A 16219-nucleotide genomic window follows, 5' to 3' on the forward strand; every position below is an offset into this window, starting at 1 on the left:
GTCACACCCTGAAAAGAGATCCCCAGTTACCTAAACCTCAGACTCAAACTTTAGAACACAGACCCTCAACTCATAGACCTCACTCCCTGAACTAAACTCTCAATAACCTCACACTCATCCTTTGGAACACAGGCCCCCAAAGAGTTCAGAGAAATCATATCCCAAATACAGACTCCCAGTTACTTCAGACTCGAACACTGGGACACAGACATTATAGATTTCTGGGACTTCATACCCCAAATATCTAAGATTCAAATGTTGAGACAAAGACCATCTAAAAGTTTAGAGCTGTGTTCATGCGGAACACAGATTCCCAAACATCACAGACTTTAACTTTATGAAAGAGACCCCATCAAATTCCAAATGCTTCACTTTTTTTTTTAATTCTTAGAACTTGCTTTATTTCAACTTCGTAAAATTATAGACCTCAATCATGACTTATTGTGTTTGCCATATAAAAATCTGCAAGGCATTTTTATATTTGGTTAATCTCTCCTGTCAGCTCTTATCCAATATTCATATATGCCCTCCCTCTTATAATCTATTTTCAAGAAATATGAAAAACTTCAAGAGTAAGAAAAGAATAAATTTACGGTATTCTGTGCGTCATCTCTTCTACAAAGGTATATTTTTAAAAAGACATCAAACTAAAGATGAGGCAGGTTTTGGTTGTCAAAAATGACTTAATAAGTTTTTTATATGATGTGTGAGTTAATCATTTCTGTCAGATATTAAATAATATTTCTTTAGATCTTGATCAATATATCCTATAAGGGCTTTGATTTTTATTAAATTAATGTTTATTGGAGAATAGCTGCTTTACAATGTTGTGTTAGCCCCAAATGCTTCACTTCTTGAACACTGTACCCAAATATCCCAGATTCACACCTTGGAACAGAGACTGCAAACATTCAGAGACTTTATACTCTGAACTCAGAAACAAATACATCCAACTCAAAGTCTGGGATACAGACCCTGAAACAATTACGAGAACCCACACCCTGAACACAGATCTCCATATACCACACACTCAAATCTTGGAACACAGACCCTCAAAGTACTCAGAGACCTTATACCTTTAGCCCAGACCAACAAATACCTCACACTCCAACTTTGGAACACAGGCTGTCAAGGAGTTCAGAGACCTTACACATTGAACACTGAATGCAAGACACCTGGGAATAAATCATTGAAAAACAGATCATCAATGACTTCAGAGACCATATGCACTGAACACAGATTTCCCCCATTACCTCAGAGTCAAACCTTGGTCAAAGATCATCAAAGTGTTGAGAAACTTCTAATCCTGAATGCATATACCAATAAATCAGAATAAAACCTTGGGAAAAACACATTGAAAGAGTTCAGAGACTTCTCATCTGAACGCTGACCTCAAAAACCTTCAGATTCAATCCTTAGAACATACAATGAATTAAAACGTCTCCCACTCCCTGAACACAGAACCTCAAATACTTCTGATTCAAAACTTGGAACAAAGACCTACAAAGAATTTAGAGACTGCACACCCTCAACACAAACCCCCAAATGCCACACACTCAAATTTTAGAACACAGATCCTCAAAGAGTTCAGAGGTCTCACATTTCAAACACAGACCCTGAACACCTCAGACTCCAACCTTAGAACACAGACTCTACAGTGTTCTGCAGTCTCACAACCTGAAAAAACATCTCCAAATACCTCAGACACAATATTTGGAACTCAGGCCCTCAAAGAGTTCATAGACCTCATATCTAGAATGTGAATTTCCCAATACCTCAGGCTCAAACTTTGTGACAAAACTCTCAAGGAGATCAGAAACCTAAAAACCCAAACATAGATCCCCTCAACTATCTGAGATTGAAACTTGGGTCATCAAACCTTAATGAGTTCAGAGACTTCCCTGACTGAACACAGACTCCAAATATCTCACATTCGAACTTTAAACCACAGATCTAAAAGATTTATGAGTGCTTATGCCTTGAACACAGACCCTGACACCAGAGACTCGAAACATGGAACATAGATGCTCAAAGGGCTTAGAGACCTGACATCTTAAACACAGACCTGAAAATGCATCAATTTGAAATCTGAAGACACAGACCTCAAAGACTTCAAAAATGACTTTAAAGATGATCCCCAAATACCCCAGAGTCAATTCTAAGAAAAAGACCTTCAAGGAATCAGAGACCTCACACCTTGTACACACACTCTCAAAGACCTCAGACTCTGACCTTGCAACACAGACCCTCAACTGAGATCAGAGACCTCACATCCTAAAAACAGATCCCCAAATATATCAGTCAAATCAGAGACTTCCAAAGGGTTCAGGGACATCACAGTCTAAACACAGATTGTCAAATACCCCAGACTCAAATCTTGGAACACCGGTCTTTGAAAAATTCCAAAGCGTTCCCCAAATGTACATCCTAACATAGGTCTGCAAATACATGAGACCTCACACCCTAACATAGGTCTGCAAATACATCAAGCTCAGATTCTTAGGACATAGATCCTCGAAGAGGTCAAAGACCTCACACTCTGTGAAAAGACCCCTACATACCTCAGACTCAATCCTGCAAAAAAAAAAGAACTTCAAAGAGTCAGAGTCTCACTCTTAACACATACCTCCAAATACCTCAGATCTTGTGACAGAGAGGCTTAAAGAGTTTAGAGCTCTTACATCCTGAATACAGATGCCCAAACAGCTCAAATTCAAAATTCGTATGGCAGGCCCTTAGTGATTTCAGAGACCTCACATCCTAAATACAGATTCCCTAAATATATTAATTAAAACTTTAATATACAGAACTTGAAAGAGCTCAGAAATCACAGTCTAAACACAGACTCCCAAACTTCAGACTCAAACCCTGGGACACAGAACCTCAAAAAGATCAGGGTCTCACATCCTGAACTAAGATATCAAAAAACTCATTAGCAAATTTAGGATACAGACCCTCAAGGAGTTAGAGATCTCTCACTTCAAACACCTCAGATTAAAACCTTGAAAAATAAACCCTCAATGAGTTCATAGAGTACATACCCTTAACACAGAATCCAAAATACTTCAGACTCATACATTGATAGACAGATTCTTAACGAGATAAGGGACCTTACACCCTGAATTCAGAACCCCAAATGCGTAAGATTCAGTCGTGGAACACAGATATGCAAAGATTTCAGAGACCTCACAATCTGGACACAGACCCTAAATAATTCACACCCAAACCTTGGGACACAGCCCTCTAAAATTTCAGACCTAATGTGCTGAACCCAGATCCCCAAATATCTTAGGCTCAACCCTTGGGAAATAGACTTTATAAATTTCACATACCTCACAGCTTGAACAATGACAACCAATACCTCCAACTCAACACAGGCTCTATAAGATTTCAGAGACATCCTAGCCGGAACACAAATCCCCAAATACCACTGACTCAACACTTGGAACACAGCCCATCAAAGAGTTCAGAGACCTCACATTTTGGCTACACACCCCCAAGAGCTCACACTCAAACCTGAAACACATACACTCTAAAATTCAGAGATGTCACACCTGAACACATACTCCCCATTACCTCAGAAAATATAGAACTCAGATCCTCAAGGTGTTCAGAGACCTAACACTCTGCACAGTGACCCTGAAACACATCAGACTAAAATCTTGAAATACAGACAATGATTATAGAAACTGAATGCACTGAACACAGACCTCCCAATACCTCAGACTCAAACATGGAACACAGATCATCAATGTGTTCGGAGATCTCAAATCATGAACTCACACCCCTACACATCAGAATCAAACCCTGGGACAAACACCCTCAAAGAGGTCAGAGATCTCTCATCCTGACCACAAACCCCCAAATACTTCAGGTTCAAACCTTGGAGCATAGCCAATAAGTTCACACACATCTCACTTCTTGAAAACAGACCTGCAAATATCTGATTCACATGCTGGAATACAGGCCCTCAAAGAATTCAGAAACTTAACATCCTAAACATAAATCCCCAAATGCCACAAACTCAAATTTTGGCACATGGACACCCTAAGAGTTCAGAAAACTCACACCTTGAGCAAAGAGCCAAAAGACCTCAGAAGAAAACTTAGGACATAAACTCTCAAAAATTTCAAAGACCTCTCACCTTGAACACTGACTCAGACACCTCAGATTCCAACCCGGGAGTATAGACTCTGAAAGAGTTCTGTGACCACTCAATCTGTTCATACACCTCCAAACACCACACAACCAATATCTGGAAGCCAATCCTCAAGTGTTCATAGTCCTCAGATCCAGAACACAACCTTGCAAACATTTCAGACTCAAATGTTGTGACACAAAGCCTGAAAGAATTCAGAAGACCTTGTAACTGAACACAGACCACAAACAACTCAGATTCAAATTTTGGTCACAGTCCCTCACAAGTTAAGAGACCTCACTCTTGCTCATCGTACCCATATACCTCATATTCAAATATGAAAGCACAGACCCTAAAGATTTGTGAATGCTTACACCCTAAATACAAACCCAAATACCTCAAACTCAAACTTAGGAACACAAACTCTCAATAAGTTCAAAGACTTTACTCAGACCACAAATACTTCAGACTTAATTCTATGGAAAAAAAAGAACTTCAAAGAGTTCAGAGACCTCATGCTCTGGACCTGGACCCCAAAATACTTCAGATTCAAACCTTGGAGCATAGACACTTAATAAATTAACACTCCTCTCACTCCACGAATACAGTCCTGCAAATACCTCACAGTCAAACCCTGAAACACAGGTCCTCAAATAAGTCAGAGGCTTCACACTATAAATATAAATTCCCAAACACCACAAACTCAAATGTTGGAACATAGAACCCCAAAGAGTTTAGAGACCTCATACCCTGAAGAGAGACACTAAAACCTCTGAAGCAAACTTAGGACAAAAACCCTAAAAGAGTTCACAGACTTCGCACTCTGAACACTGACCCAAATACCTCAGACGCTAACCTTGGAACACAGAGCCTGAAAGAGTTCTGCACCCTGCAACTTGAATACACACCTCAAAATATCTCAAGTGCAATATTTGCAATGCAGACCTTCTAGAGTTCATAGACCTCACACCCAGAATAGGAATTACCAAACACCTCAGACTCCAACCTTGTGACACAAATCTTCAAAGAATTCAGAGATCTCACACCCTAAACCTAGAACCCATATGCCTCATATTTAGATATTAAAACACAGACCCTAAAATATTTGTAAATGCTTATTGTGAATACAGACCCCAAACACCTCAGACTCAAACCTTGAAACACATACCCTCAATGATTTCAGAGACCAAAACCCTAAACGAAGAACCACAAATACAACAAACTCAGAATTTTACGTCACAGACTCTCAAAGAGTTCAAGACCTCAAACTCTAAACACAGAACATGAAATACATCAGACTCAACCCTATGAAATGAAAGACCTTCAAAAATTCAGCGATCTCACACTCTGAACACAGACCCCGAAACAACTTACATTCGAACATTGGAGCACACTTAATTAGTTCAGAGTCCTCTCACTCCATGCTCAGAGACCCCCAAACACATCTGATTCTAAAGTTGGATCACAGGCCCTCAAAAATTTCAGAGATTTCACATCCTGAAGATAGATACCTAAAAACCACACACACAAATCTTGGAGCACTGATCCTCTAAAGTCTAGAGACTTCACACTCTGAACCTACGATACCAAAAGAAACTTCAGAAGCAAACTTAGGAAACAAACCCTCAAAGAGGTCAGACACCTCTCCAACCTTGAAAAGAAACCCCAAATACCTCAGACTACAACCTTGGAATACATACCATGAGAGTGTTCTGCATCATCACAACCTGAACATGTACCTCCAAATACTAGGGATTCAATTTGGAACCCAGACCTTCAGTGAATTCATAGACCTCATACCCAGTACATGACCTTACAAATACCTGAGCCTCCAACCTTGGGCCACAGACCTTCAGCGAATTCAGAGAACTTACTTCTTTCAAAAATAACCCACATATGTCATATAAACATTAAAACACAGACCCTAAAAGATTTGTAAGTGCTTACACTCAGAACACAGATATAAAACACCTCAAATCTTGGAACACAGACCCTCAAAGATTTCACAAAACTAAAACTCTAAACGCAGATGTGCAAATACATCAACTTCATTATCATAGGACATAGACCCTCATAGACTTCAAAGACCTTACATTCCAAATATAGTTGTGTGAATACTTCAGACTTAATACTATTAAAAAAAAAATCTTCAAAGAGTCAGATACTTCATACCCTGAACATGTAGCTCCAAACACCTAAGACCTTTACCTGGAAACACAGACCCTCAAAGAGTTCAGAAATCTCATACCCTGAATACAGACCCCAGAAGCTCAGATTCAAAATATATACCAAAGATCCTCAGTGATTTCAGAGCCCTCACACTCTAAACACAAATCCCTAAATATATCAATTAAAACTTTAAGACACAGACCCTCAAAGTTCAGAGACATCACATTCTAAACACAAAGTCCCAAATACCTCAGATTCAAACGTTGGATCACAGAATCTCAAAAAAAAAAAAAAACAAAAAAACAAAGACCTCATGCCCTGGAGTTAGATACCAAATAACATAGAAACAAACTTAGGACACAACCCCTCAAAGAGTTCAGAGACTTCACATCTTGAACACTTGCTCTAAATACCTTAGATAAAAACTTTGAAAAATAGACCCTCAGTGAGTTCAGAGACTTCTCATCCTAAACACTGACCCCGAAATATTTCATACTCAGACAATGGAAGACAAACCCTCAATGATATCACAGTCTTCTAACCCTGAATACAGAACCTCAAATCTCAGATTCGGCCTTGGAACACGGATAGAGAAAATATGAAAACACAGACACTAAAAGAGTTGTGAGGTTTACAACCTAAATACTGACCCCAAATACCAGAGACTCAAATTAGGAACATAGACCTTTAAAGGTTTCAGAGTACTCACACCCTGAACACAGACCTACAAATATACCAGACTTGACCCTTAGTACCCAGATCCTCATAGAAGTCAAAGAATTTACATTCTAAACCCAGAACCCAATACCTCAGACTCAATCCTGTGTAAAAAGTACTTCAACAAGTCAGAGGCTTCACATTCTGTACAAACACTGAGAAATATCTCAAACTCCAACCTCGAAAGACAGACCCTCAAAGATTTTGGTGCTCACCCACCCTGAATATAAACTTCCAAAAAGCTCAGATTCAAAATCTATACCAAAGACCTTCAATGATTTCAGAGCCCTCACACGCTAGACACAGATCCCCACATACATCAGTTAAAAATTTAAGACACAGACCCTCAGTGAGTTGTGAGACATCACTTTCTAAATAGAGTTCCAAACACCTCAGACTTACACCTCAGGATACCGCACCTCAAAAAAGATCTCTGAACTCACACACCAAATAACATGGAAGCGATCTTAGGACACAAACCCTCAAAGGGTTCAGAGACCTCATACCCTGAACACTTTCCCCAAATACCTCAGACTGAAACTTTGAAAAATAGACCTTCAATGAGTTCAGAGACTTACTCTGAACACTTAGTCCAAAATACTTCATAATCAAAAATGGGAGACAAACCCGCAGTGATAACACAGACTTCGCAGCTTAAAATCAGAACCCCAAATCCCTCAGATTCAGCTGTGGAACATAGACAGTGAATGATTTCACAGACCTCACATCTGAACAAAGACCATAAACATCTCCCACTCAAGCTCCAGAGACCTCACATTGTTTTTTTAAATAAATTTATTTATTCATTTTTGGCTGCGTTGGGTCTTTGTTGCTGCACGCCGGCTTTCTCTAGCTCTGGCGAGCGGGGACTACTCTTCATTGCGGTGCGCAGGCTTCTCATTGTGGTGGCTTCTCCTGTTGCGGAGCACAGGCTCTAGGTGCACGGGCTTCAGTAGTTGTGGCACGTGGGCTCAGTAGTTGTCTCGTGGGCTCTAGAGCACAGGCTCAGTAGTTGTGGCACATGGGCTTAGTTGCTCCACAGCATGTGAGATCTTCCTGGACCAGGGCTTGAACCCATGTCCCCTGCATTGGCAGGTGGATTCTTAACCACTGCACCACCAGGGAAGCCCAGAGACCTCACATTTTAAACTCAGACTCCCAAATATCTCAGGATTAACACTTGGGAAACAGACCCCATAAAATTCCTGACAGAGATGTCAGCTTGAGCACTGACACCTAATACCTCTTCCAACTCAAACGTTGGGGCATAGGCAATATAAGGTTTCACAAATTTCATATACCCAACACAAATCTCCTAATACCACAAACTCTACACTTGCAACAGAGACCATCAAAAGATTCAGAGACTTCACACCCTGCTCATAGACTTCCAAACACTTCAGACTCACAGCATGAAAACAGAGATGCTCAATGATTTCAGAGACCTAACGCACAAACCCAGATTCCCTGTAACATCAGACTGAAACCTAGGAAGGTAGATCATCAAAGTGTTTCAGAACCTCTAACTCTGAACTCAAAGCCCCACAGAACACAATCAAACTTTGGTACTAATGCCCTTAAAGCACCAAGAGACCTCATACCCAGATCACAGACCCCCAAATACTTCAGATCAAACCTTGGAGCACAGACAGTTAATAAGTTTGGACACCTCTCACACCCTGATCACAAAACCCCAGGACCACTGAACACAGACCCTCAAAGAATTTGGAGAGCTCACACCCTAAACACTGATCCCCACATACCTCATATTCAAACCTAGGGACACAGGCCTCAACGAGTCCAGAGAATGTGCACACATAACACTGACCTCCAAATGCCTCACATTCAAATCTGACTTTCAAAATTTCAGACACCCTTCTTCCTAAACACGGACCCCCAAATATCTCAGATTTAAACTTTCATAAACCGACAGAGACCCACAAGTACTTCATATTCAAATCTTACAACATAGACCCTCAAAGACTTCAGAGCAAACCTTGGAGCTCAGTAAATAAGTTTGGACACCTATCACACCCTGATCACAGACCCTGAGAACCTCTGATTTTAAACCTTGGAATACAGATCCTCAAAGAGTTCAGAGACTTCACACCCCGAACAGGGATGTATAAAAACTCAGACACAAAAACTTGGAACCCAGAACTTAAAAAGATTCAAGAACCTTACTCTTTGAATGCAGAGCAAAAATACCTCTGAAACTTGGGATCCAAGCTTAAAATTTCAAAGACTTCACAACTTGATCATAGGCCCCCAATTACCTCAGATTCAAACCTTACAATGTAGACCCTGAAAAAAATTCAGAGACCTTACACCTAAACACAGACCAGCAGTTACCTCAGACTCAAACATGTGGACTGACCCTGAAAAATTTCAGAGAACATTAGCATACACCTCAAAGTGTCTAAGACTCAAAACATATAACAAATGCCCTTAGAGAGATAAGAGACCTCATACCTTGAACATGGGCTTCCAAACACCTTGGGCAAAAAACCTGGAACAAAAACCTTCAAAGAATCCATGGATTTCACTTCCTGAACACCGACCCCCAAATACCTTGGATCCAAATGTGGGACTCAGACCTTCTAAAAGTTCAAAGGCCATACACCCTTTGAGCTCAAGCCTCCTAATCCCTAAGACTAAGACCTGGGAACAGAAACTGGAAATCTCAGGGGCCTCAAACCCTGAATACAGACCCTTAAATAACAAACTGAATCCTTGGGACACAGATCCTCTAAAAGTACAGAGGACTTCAGGCCATGAATGCAGAACTCCAAATACATGAAACTTAACTTTTGGAAATGGATCCCCCTAGATTTCAGAGACCTTTCACCCTGAACAGAGACCCACAATGACTTGAGATTCAAACCTCGGCAACATAAATCCTCAAAGACTCCACACTGTGAACACAAACTACTACGTTAGAGTCAAAACCTTGAGTCACAGAACTTACAGAGGTCAGAGAGCTCACACCCTGAACACAGGCCTCCAAACCCCTCAGAATCAAATCTTAGAACAGAGACGCTCAAAGTTTCAGAGGCCTTGCACCCTGACTATGGACCCCCAAATAACTCCAACTGAATCCTTGGGACACAGACCCTTTAAAATTTCACAGACTTCGCACTCTGAAAACAGACCCCAGATACCTCATATTCAAAAGTTGGGACACAGATCCTCTCAAAGTTCAGAGACCTCACATGCCGAACACAGACCCCTGAGTACCTCAGCCTTAAACTTTTGGAAACAGAATCCCATTGATTTCAGACATCTCTCACTGAACAGAGAGAATAAACAGAGCAAGAACAAACTTCAAACTTAGTACAATCCTTACTAGATTAATACTAAATCCTAGGAGAAGTACACATACTAAAATCCTAGGAAAAATAACTGCACTCTTCTCCAAACATACAAAATATTTACTTTAGTATCTACTGTCCTATATAACCTGTCACACTTTCCACATGGAATTATTATGCGTACAAAAAGGCAAGAAACACACAGTCTAAAGAACCAATCATCAGAACCAAACTCAGATATAACACAGATGATGAAATTATCAGACAACATAATTGTAGCTAATATGTTAAAGGCTCTGATGGAAGTAGGGGTGGGAGGAAAATGTCTTCTCTGGTGTTTTGATTAAGCCTCATTCTTAGGCAAGCACTGTGTGTGTCTTGGTGGAGTGGCCTTTAGAATGTTCCTTTCCTTCCTCCATGGGTAGAGCTTTTCTTCCCCTGTTTGCTTCTCCCAGCTGCATGGGTATCCACCCATGCACTCTGGCTACAGCTTTGATGCCCTGGCTCCTGAAGATGGAAGCTTTTGTTACTTAGGGATGATAGGGAAGATGATAGGCCAAGTTTCCTTGATGGTTTCCATTGCCTTCCCCTAGTTGCAGTAGAATTCTACCAGTGCCTGCAGATTAAGCTTTTATGTTCTGTAAGAGAGATAGGGGAAATGGGTCTGGGGGGATTTTGACAGAGGCTGTTCTCCTCCCCTTGCCAGCACCATAGGGGAACTTTTCTGGATTCTCTTGTGAACCTACTGGTATTCCTAGAGGAAAAGCCTACAAGAGGGGGGGAACCCCACATGGCTGAGTCCCTTGGAATCCCCTGAGAGCTTCACATTCTCATGTGAGCCTCATTCCTGATCTTTGGAGGAAAGCATTCAGTCTTTCAACATAAAATACGATGCTAGTTGTAGATTCTTTTGTAGATACCCTTTACCAAATTCAAGGAGTTTCCTTCTGGTCCTAGTCTGCTGAGAATTTTCATCATGAATGGATGTATTTTGTCAAATGCTTCTACTGCATCAACTGACATGACCATGTGGTTTTCTTTATAGACTATTAATATGGAGGATTACATTGACTGATTTTTGAATATTGAATTAGCCTTGTATTCCTGGAATAAACCTCTTTTAGTTGTGGTGTATTATTCTTCTTATATATTGCTAGATTCAATTTGCTAATATTTTGTTGAGGACTTTTACATTTATGTTCATGACATTCTAACAATCTTAAATGTTTATGTACCTAATAATAGCTAAAACATACATGAAGCTAAAACTGATAGAACTGCAAGGAGAAATAGACAAATCCACAATTATAGTCTGAGATTTCAATATCCCTTTCTCAATAATGGATAGAACATATAGGCAGAATATCAGCAAGGATACAACAGACAATCTGAAAGATACAAACTACCAAGGCTTACTTAAGAATACAAAACCGGAATAACTCTTTATCTAGTAAAGAAATTAAAATTTAGTGAAAATATGTTTGCATAAAGAAAACTCCAAACTCAGACAGCATCACTGGAGAAGTCTACCAAACATTTAAGAAATAAATAATACCAATTCTACACAAATGATTCCAAAATATTGAAGAGGAAAGAATACTTTCCTACTCAACTCATTCTATGAGGCCAGAATTTCCTGGATTCCAAAACCAGCTAAAGACCTTAATAGAAAAGGAAACTACAGATCAATATCCCTCATAAATATAGATGCAAAAATTCTAAACAAGATTTTAACAAACTGACTCTAACAATATGTTCCATCATGACTGAATGGAATTTATCTCAGTAATGCAGGGCTGGTTTAATATTTGAAAAGAAACCAATGAAATTCACCATATTAACAAACTAAAAAAGAAAATACCCATATGATTGTCTCACTGCAGAATGTTTTGCCCTAAGATCAGGAACAAGACAGGGATGTCCACTTTTACCACTTGTATTCAACACTGTACTCGAGGTTCTAGATAGTGTAATCAGGCAAGATAAAGAGATAAAATGCATCCAGATTGGAAATAAAGAAGTAAAACTGTCTATCCACAGATGACATGATCATTTTCATAGAAAGTGTGATTAAATCTAATTAAAAGCTACTAAAACCAACAAGTGAGTCTAGCGAAGTTACAGGAAACAAGCTCAATGTAAAGAAATCAGTTGTATTTCTATATACTAACAATAATCAAAATTGAAATAAAAACCAATTTATAAGAGCATAAAACATGAAATACATAGGAGTAAATCTGACAAAAGAAGTGAAAGATCTGTATACTGAAAACTACAATATATTGCTGAGAGAAATTAAGACCTAAGTCGGACTTCCCTGGTGGTGCAGTGGTTAAGAATCTGCCTGCCAATGCAGGGTACATGGGTTTGAGCCCTGGTCCAGGAAGATCCCACATGCCGCGGAGCAACTAAGCCTGTGCGCCACAACTACTGAGCCTGTGCTCTAGAGCCCGCGAGCCACAACTACTGAGCCCACGTGCCACAACTACTGAAGCCCACGTGCATTAGAGCCCGTGCTCCACAACAAGAGAAGCCACTGCAATGAGAAGCCCACGCACGGTAACAAAGAGTAGCCCCTGCTCGCCGCAACTAGAGAAAAGCCCGCACGCAGAAATGAAGACCCAGTGCAGCCAAAAATAAATAAATTAATTAATTAATAAAAAAAAATTAAGACCTAAGTTAATGGAGAGATTATATCTTGTTCATCGGTCTGAAGATTCCAAATTGTTAATGTGGCAATTCTTCCCAAATTGATCTATAAATTTAATGTACTCTTAATCAAAATCCCAGCAGTTCTTTCTTCTTTTCTTTTTTTGTAGAAATTGACAAGCTGATTCTAAAATTTATATGGATATGCAAAGGACCTAGATTAGACAAAACAAGATTTCAAGAATTATTATAAAACTATATCACAATAGTGTAGTATTGGCATAAAGACAGACAAATAGATCAATGGAACAGAGGGTCCAGAAATAAACCCACAAATATACGGACAACTGATTTTTGGCAAAGGCATACAGGCAGGGGCATAAGAGCCAGCAAAGGCCAGCATGACCACGGTACCCTTACCGATTAATTGCCTGACTACTGGGGGATATGTGCCTAAGAGTAAACTCACCTGAGAGAGAAGTCCAAAGGCAGATGAGCTTTCTAGGCCAGGTGAGAAGCCTGAACACCATCAATAAAGACTGAAAGCACAATTAAAATTTTGGGATCAGTTGGCATAGAAAGGCAAACTTGGAGGCTTCTGGATAAGGAGGAGGGAGGAAAAGGGGCAACTCCTTCGGGTGATGGAGCTGTCAAGAACCTTCCTTCCCCTCCACCACTTCAGGTGAATTGCCCAGATATGCCACCACTAAGTAATAGCTATCTGAATACATGTGAGTGTGTGTGCAACAACTAAATGTCCATGTGTAGTATCTGAAGGAGTTTGCAGATTGTTGGAGTCAAAGTTTAAAATCATATACTTTATCAATGAGATTTACATGAATGTTCCTTTGCAATCATGTAAACTTCCTTCATGTTTACCAGGCGGTGATTTAGAAAAATTACCTCACAGAATATTTATATTCACAATCTACTTGTGCACTCATTGTGGTCTGCTGTTGGTCAGGAACACCAAAGAAAAGATCCTCCTTTCACCTGCAGCCTGAGTCTCCAGCCTCAGTGACCTCTGCAGTTGCCAAGCATGTCAGGGCCTGCCAGGTTCCATGACTTAGCTCATTATGTTCCTTCAGGGACTGCTACATCTCGCACACGTGGGTACTTACACCACATCACCTCTCATGGATGGTGGTCATGGGGTTGCTAAGCTTTTCCTTGAGTTAAGGAATTCAAGGGAACCAGCAGTCAGTGATGTAAAGAAACAAGCAAAGGCAATGGGAGCAAAAAGACACAGGTTTAATGCCTGGAATACCTTGCCGAGGGTGTGATGTTGGACAAGTTGGAAATACTCTCAAGCCTCTTTTCGTTTATGTATGATTATTTTTCCTAAAGAAATAATTAAGGAAGTGGGTAGGGAATGATCCATGAGGATGTTTGCTGCAGCATGGATGATAATCTAGAATGAATGTGTGAGACATATATATGTAACTATATGCACTAAAATGGCAGAGAGGTTTTTAATGGATGCTCGAGTTATAAGATTGATTCTATTTTTTTTTAATGCATATTGATTTACTTTGCATCTTGTAATTACCTCTGATATCAGTGATTCTTAATATCATGGAACCTCTCCCACAATAAGCATACACCACAAACATTTTGTACATAATTTCTTAAGTTCACAGCCCTCCTGAGAGCCTATTCATGGACTTCATTTTCAAAAGTGGTAACGATTTCCAGAAATTGACTAATTTTCTCAGGTACATCCTAGAAATGCCACCTTCTCACTATCTTCCACTTATTTTGTGAGCAAATCAATGTTACCAGTTAAAAACTACCTAGAATACCAATGAGCACTAACATATCTCGCTTGAAAATATTTTATTAAACATTTTTGGATGTTGCTTCCTATCTTTTAAGTATAAAAAAGGCATTTCAATAAAAACAAATATATAATGAAGTCATCTGCCTTTGTGTGAAGAAATATGAATGAACTGTGCATTAAAATTTAAAAGCAACATAGTTCACCGCCAAAACTTTAAATGTCTCAAGAGCACAACAAATTCTGAACACACTAAGATCATGTTGCTACTTCAATATTCTTGGGAATGGTGAGTGATTAGTTGGTCTGTGGTTTAGGATCAGTTTCCGTGCTTGTTTCTTGAGCTTCTTCAACCTCTGAGAGCTTTTCATCATTTTCCAGTGTTTGCTGAAGTTCATGGATGGTACAATGAAGAACATGAAACTGTTTCCTTCTCAATTCTAGCTTATCGTCAACACTTTCTTTAATATGTGAAAGATGCTCTAGTTCTTTTACCAGAGCCTCTAGTTCCTTTAATGTCTCATGCCTGTCTGGATGACGCTGGATCACTTTTGCCAATGCATCATATTCTTCGCGATTTTTTCGTATTTGTTTTGCTTGAAGAATTTGCTGTCTGCACTCAGCAATTTTTTCATGTGCTCCAGCAATGCTACATTCTATTTCTTTGTACATTTTTTCATAATTTTCCACTTCTCTGAGATTCATATCATACATCCGCGAAGTTTTGCCCATTGAAAATTCACATTGGTACAGTGTGCTCAGCATAAGTTGGTACTGGCTGTATCCCTCTTCCTGGGATCCAGAGTTGCACCATTTAATGAAACGTCTCACTAGTAGATTAATTCTCCGATCATCTCCAGTGCCATCTCCATCAATTAGGAGACGCCTCCGTATGACTTCGTCGTCAGTCAGGGCTTCCATGGCGGGCGCGGCGGTTGGCGGCGGCGCAAGCTGAGGCGGCGGTTGGCGGCGGCGGAGGTCAAACTCCCACAATGCAGCCGGGTAAACAGCCATGGAGGAGGAGGCGGCGGCGCCCGCGGCCGCCCGCGCCGCCGCCGCCGCCGCCGCCGCCGCCGCCGCCGCCGCCGCCGCCGCCGCCGCGGGACCTGCGCTCCGCGCGCTCCGCGAACTCCCCGGGGGCGGCCGCGGCCGGCGCGTGTGGGGCCATAAGATTGATTCTTAATTCTCTTTCCAATTTTACTTTTTATTTTTACTATGAGCATGAATTACTTGAATAATAATGTTAAAGCTTATTATTTATAATAATGCAAATTCAGATACTAGTGTCCATCAGAATAGCAGAAAAAGAACTAATGTTATACCCAACAATTGCAAGGTTGGAAGAAAACAGGACTTCTTGTACGCAAGCTGGAGTGTAAAATGGTTTCTCATTTCTTTGAGTCATCTAGCAATACACATTAAAAACGTTTAAACGCCCACTTTCCTTTCACCTAGCAA

The 16219-nt window shown here is 40.3% G+C and overlaps 1 pseudogene across 2 annotated transcripts; it reads right to left on the minus strand.

Moving 5' to 3' along the window:
• Positions 1-548: 548 nt before the first annotated feature.
• On the minus strand, positions 549-15811 carry LOC309620050 (THO complex subunit 7 homolog pseudogene; annotated as a pseudogene). 2 transcript variants are annotated; one of them, XR_014249881.1, is made up of 2 exons: positions 14935-15811; positions 549-564 (listed from the first exon to the last, which is right to left on the minus strand). The product of XR_014249881.1 is annotated as a THO complex subunit 7 homolog pseudogene (transcript). The 2 variants fall into 2 exon arrangements; another variant differs by lacking the exon at positions 549-564 and having other exon boundaries at positions 14274-15811.
• Positions 15812-16219: the final 408 nt, after the last annotated feature.

The sequence above is a fragment of the Balaenoptera borealis genome (assembly GCF_965194805.1).
Source record: "Balaenoptera borealis genome assembly, chromosome: X".
Lineage (NCBI taxonomy): Eukaryota > Metazoa > Chordata > Mammalia > Artiodactyla > Balaenopteridae > Balaenoptera > Balaenoptera borealis.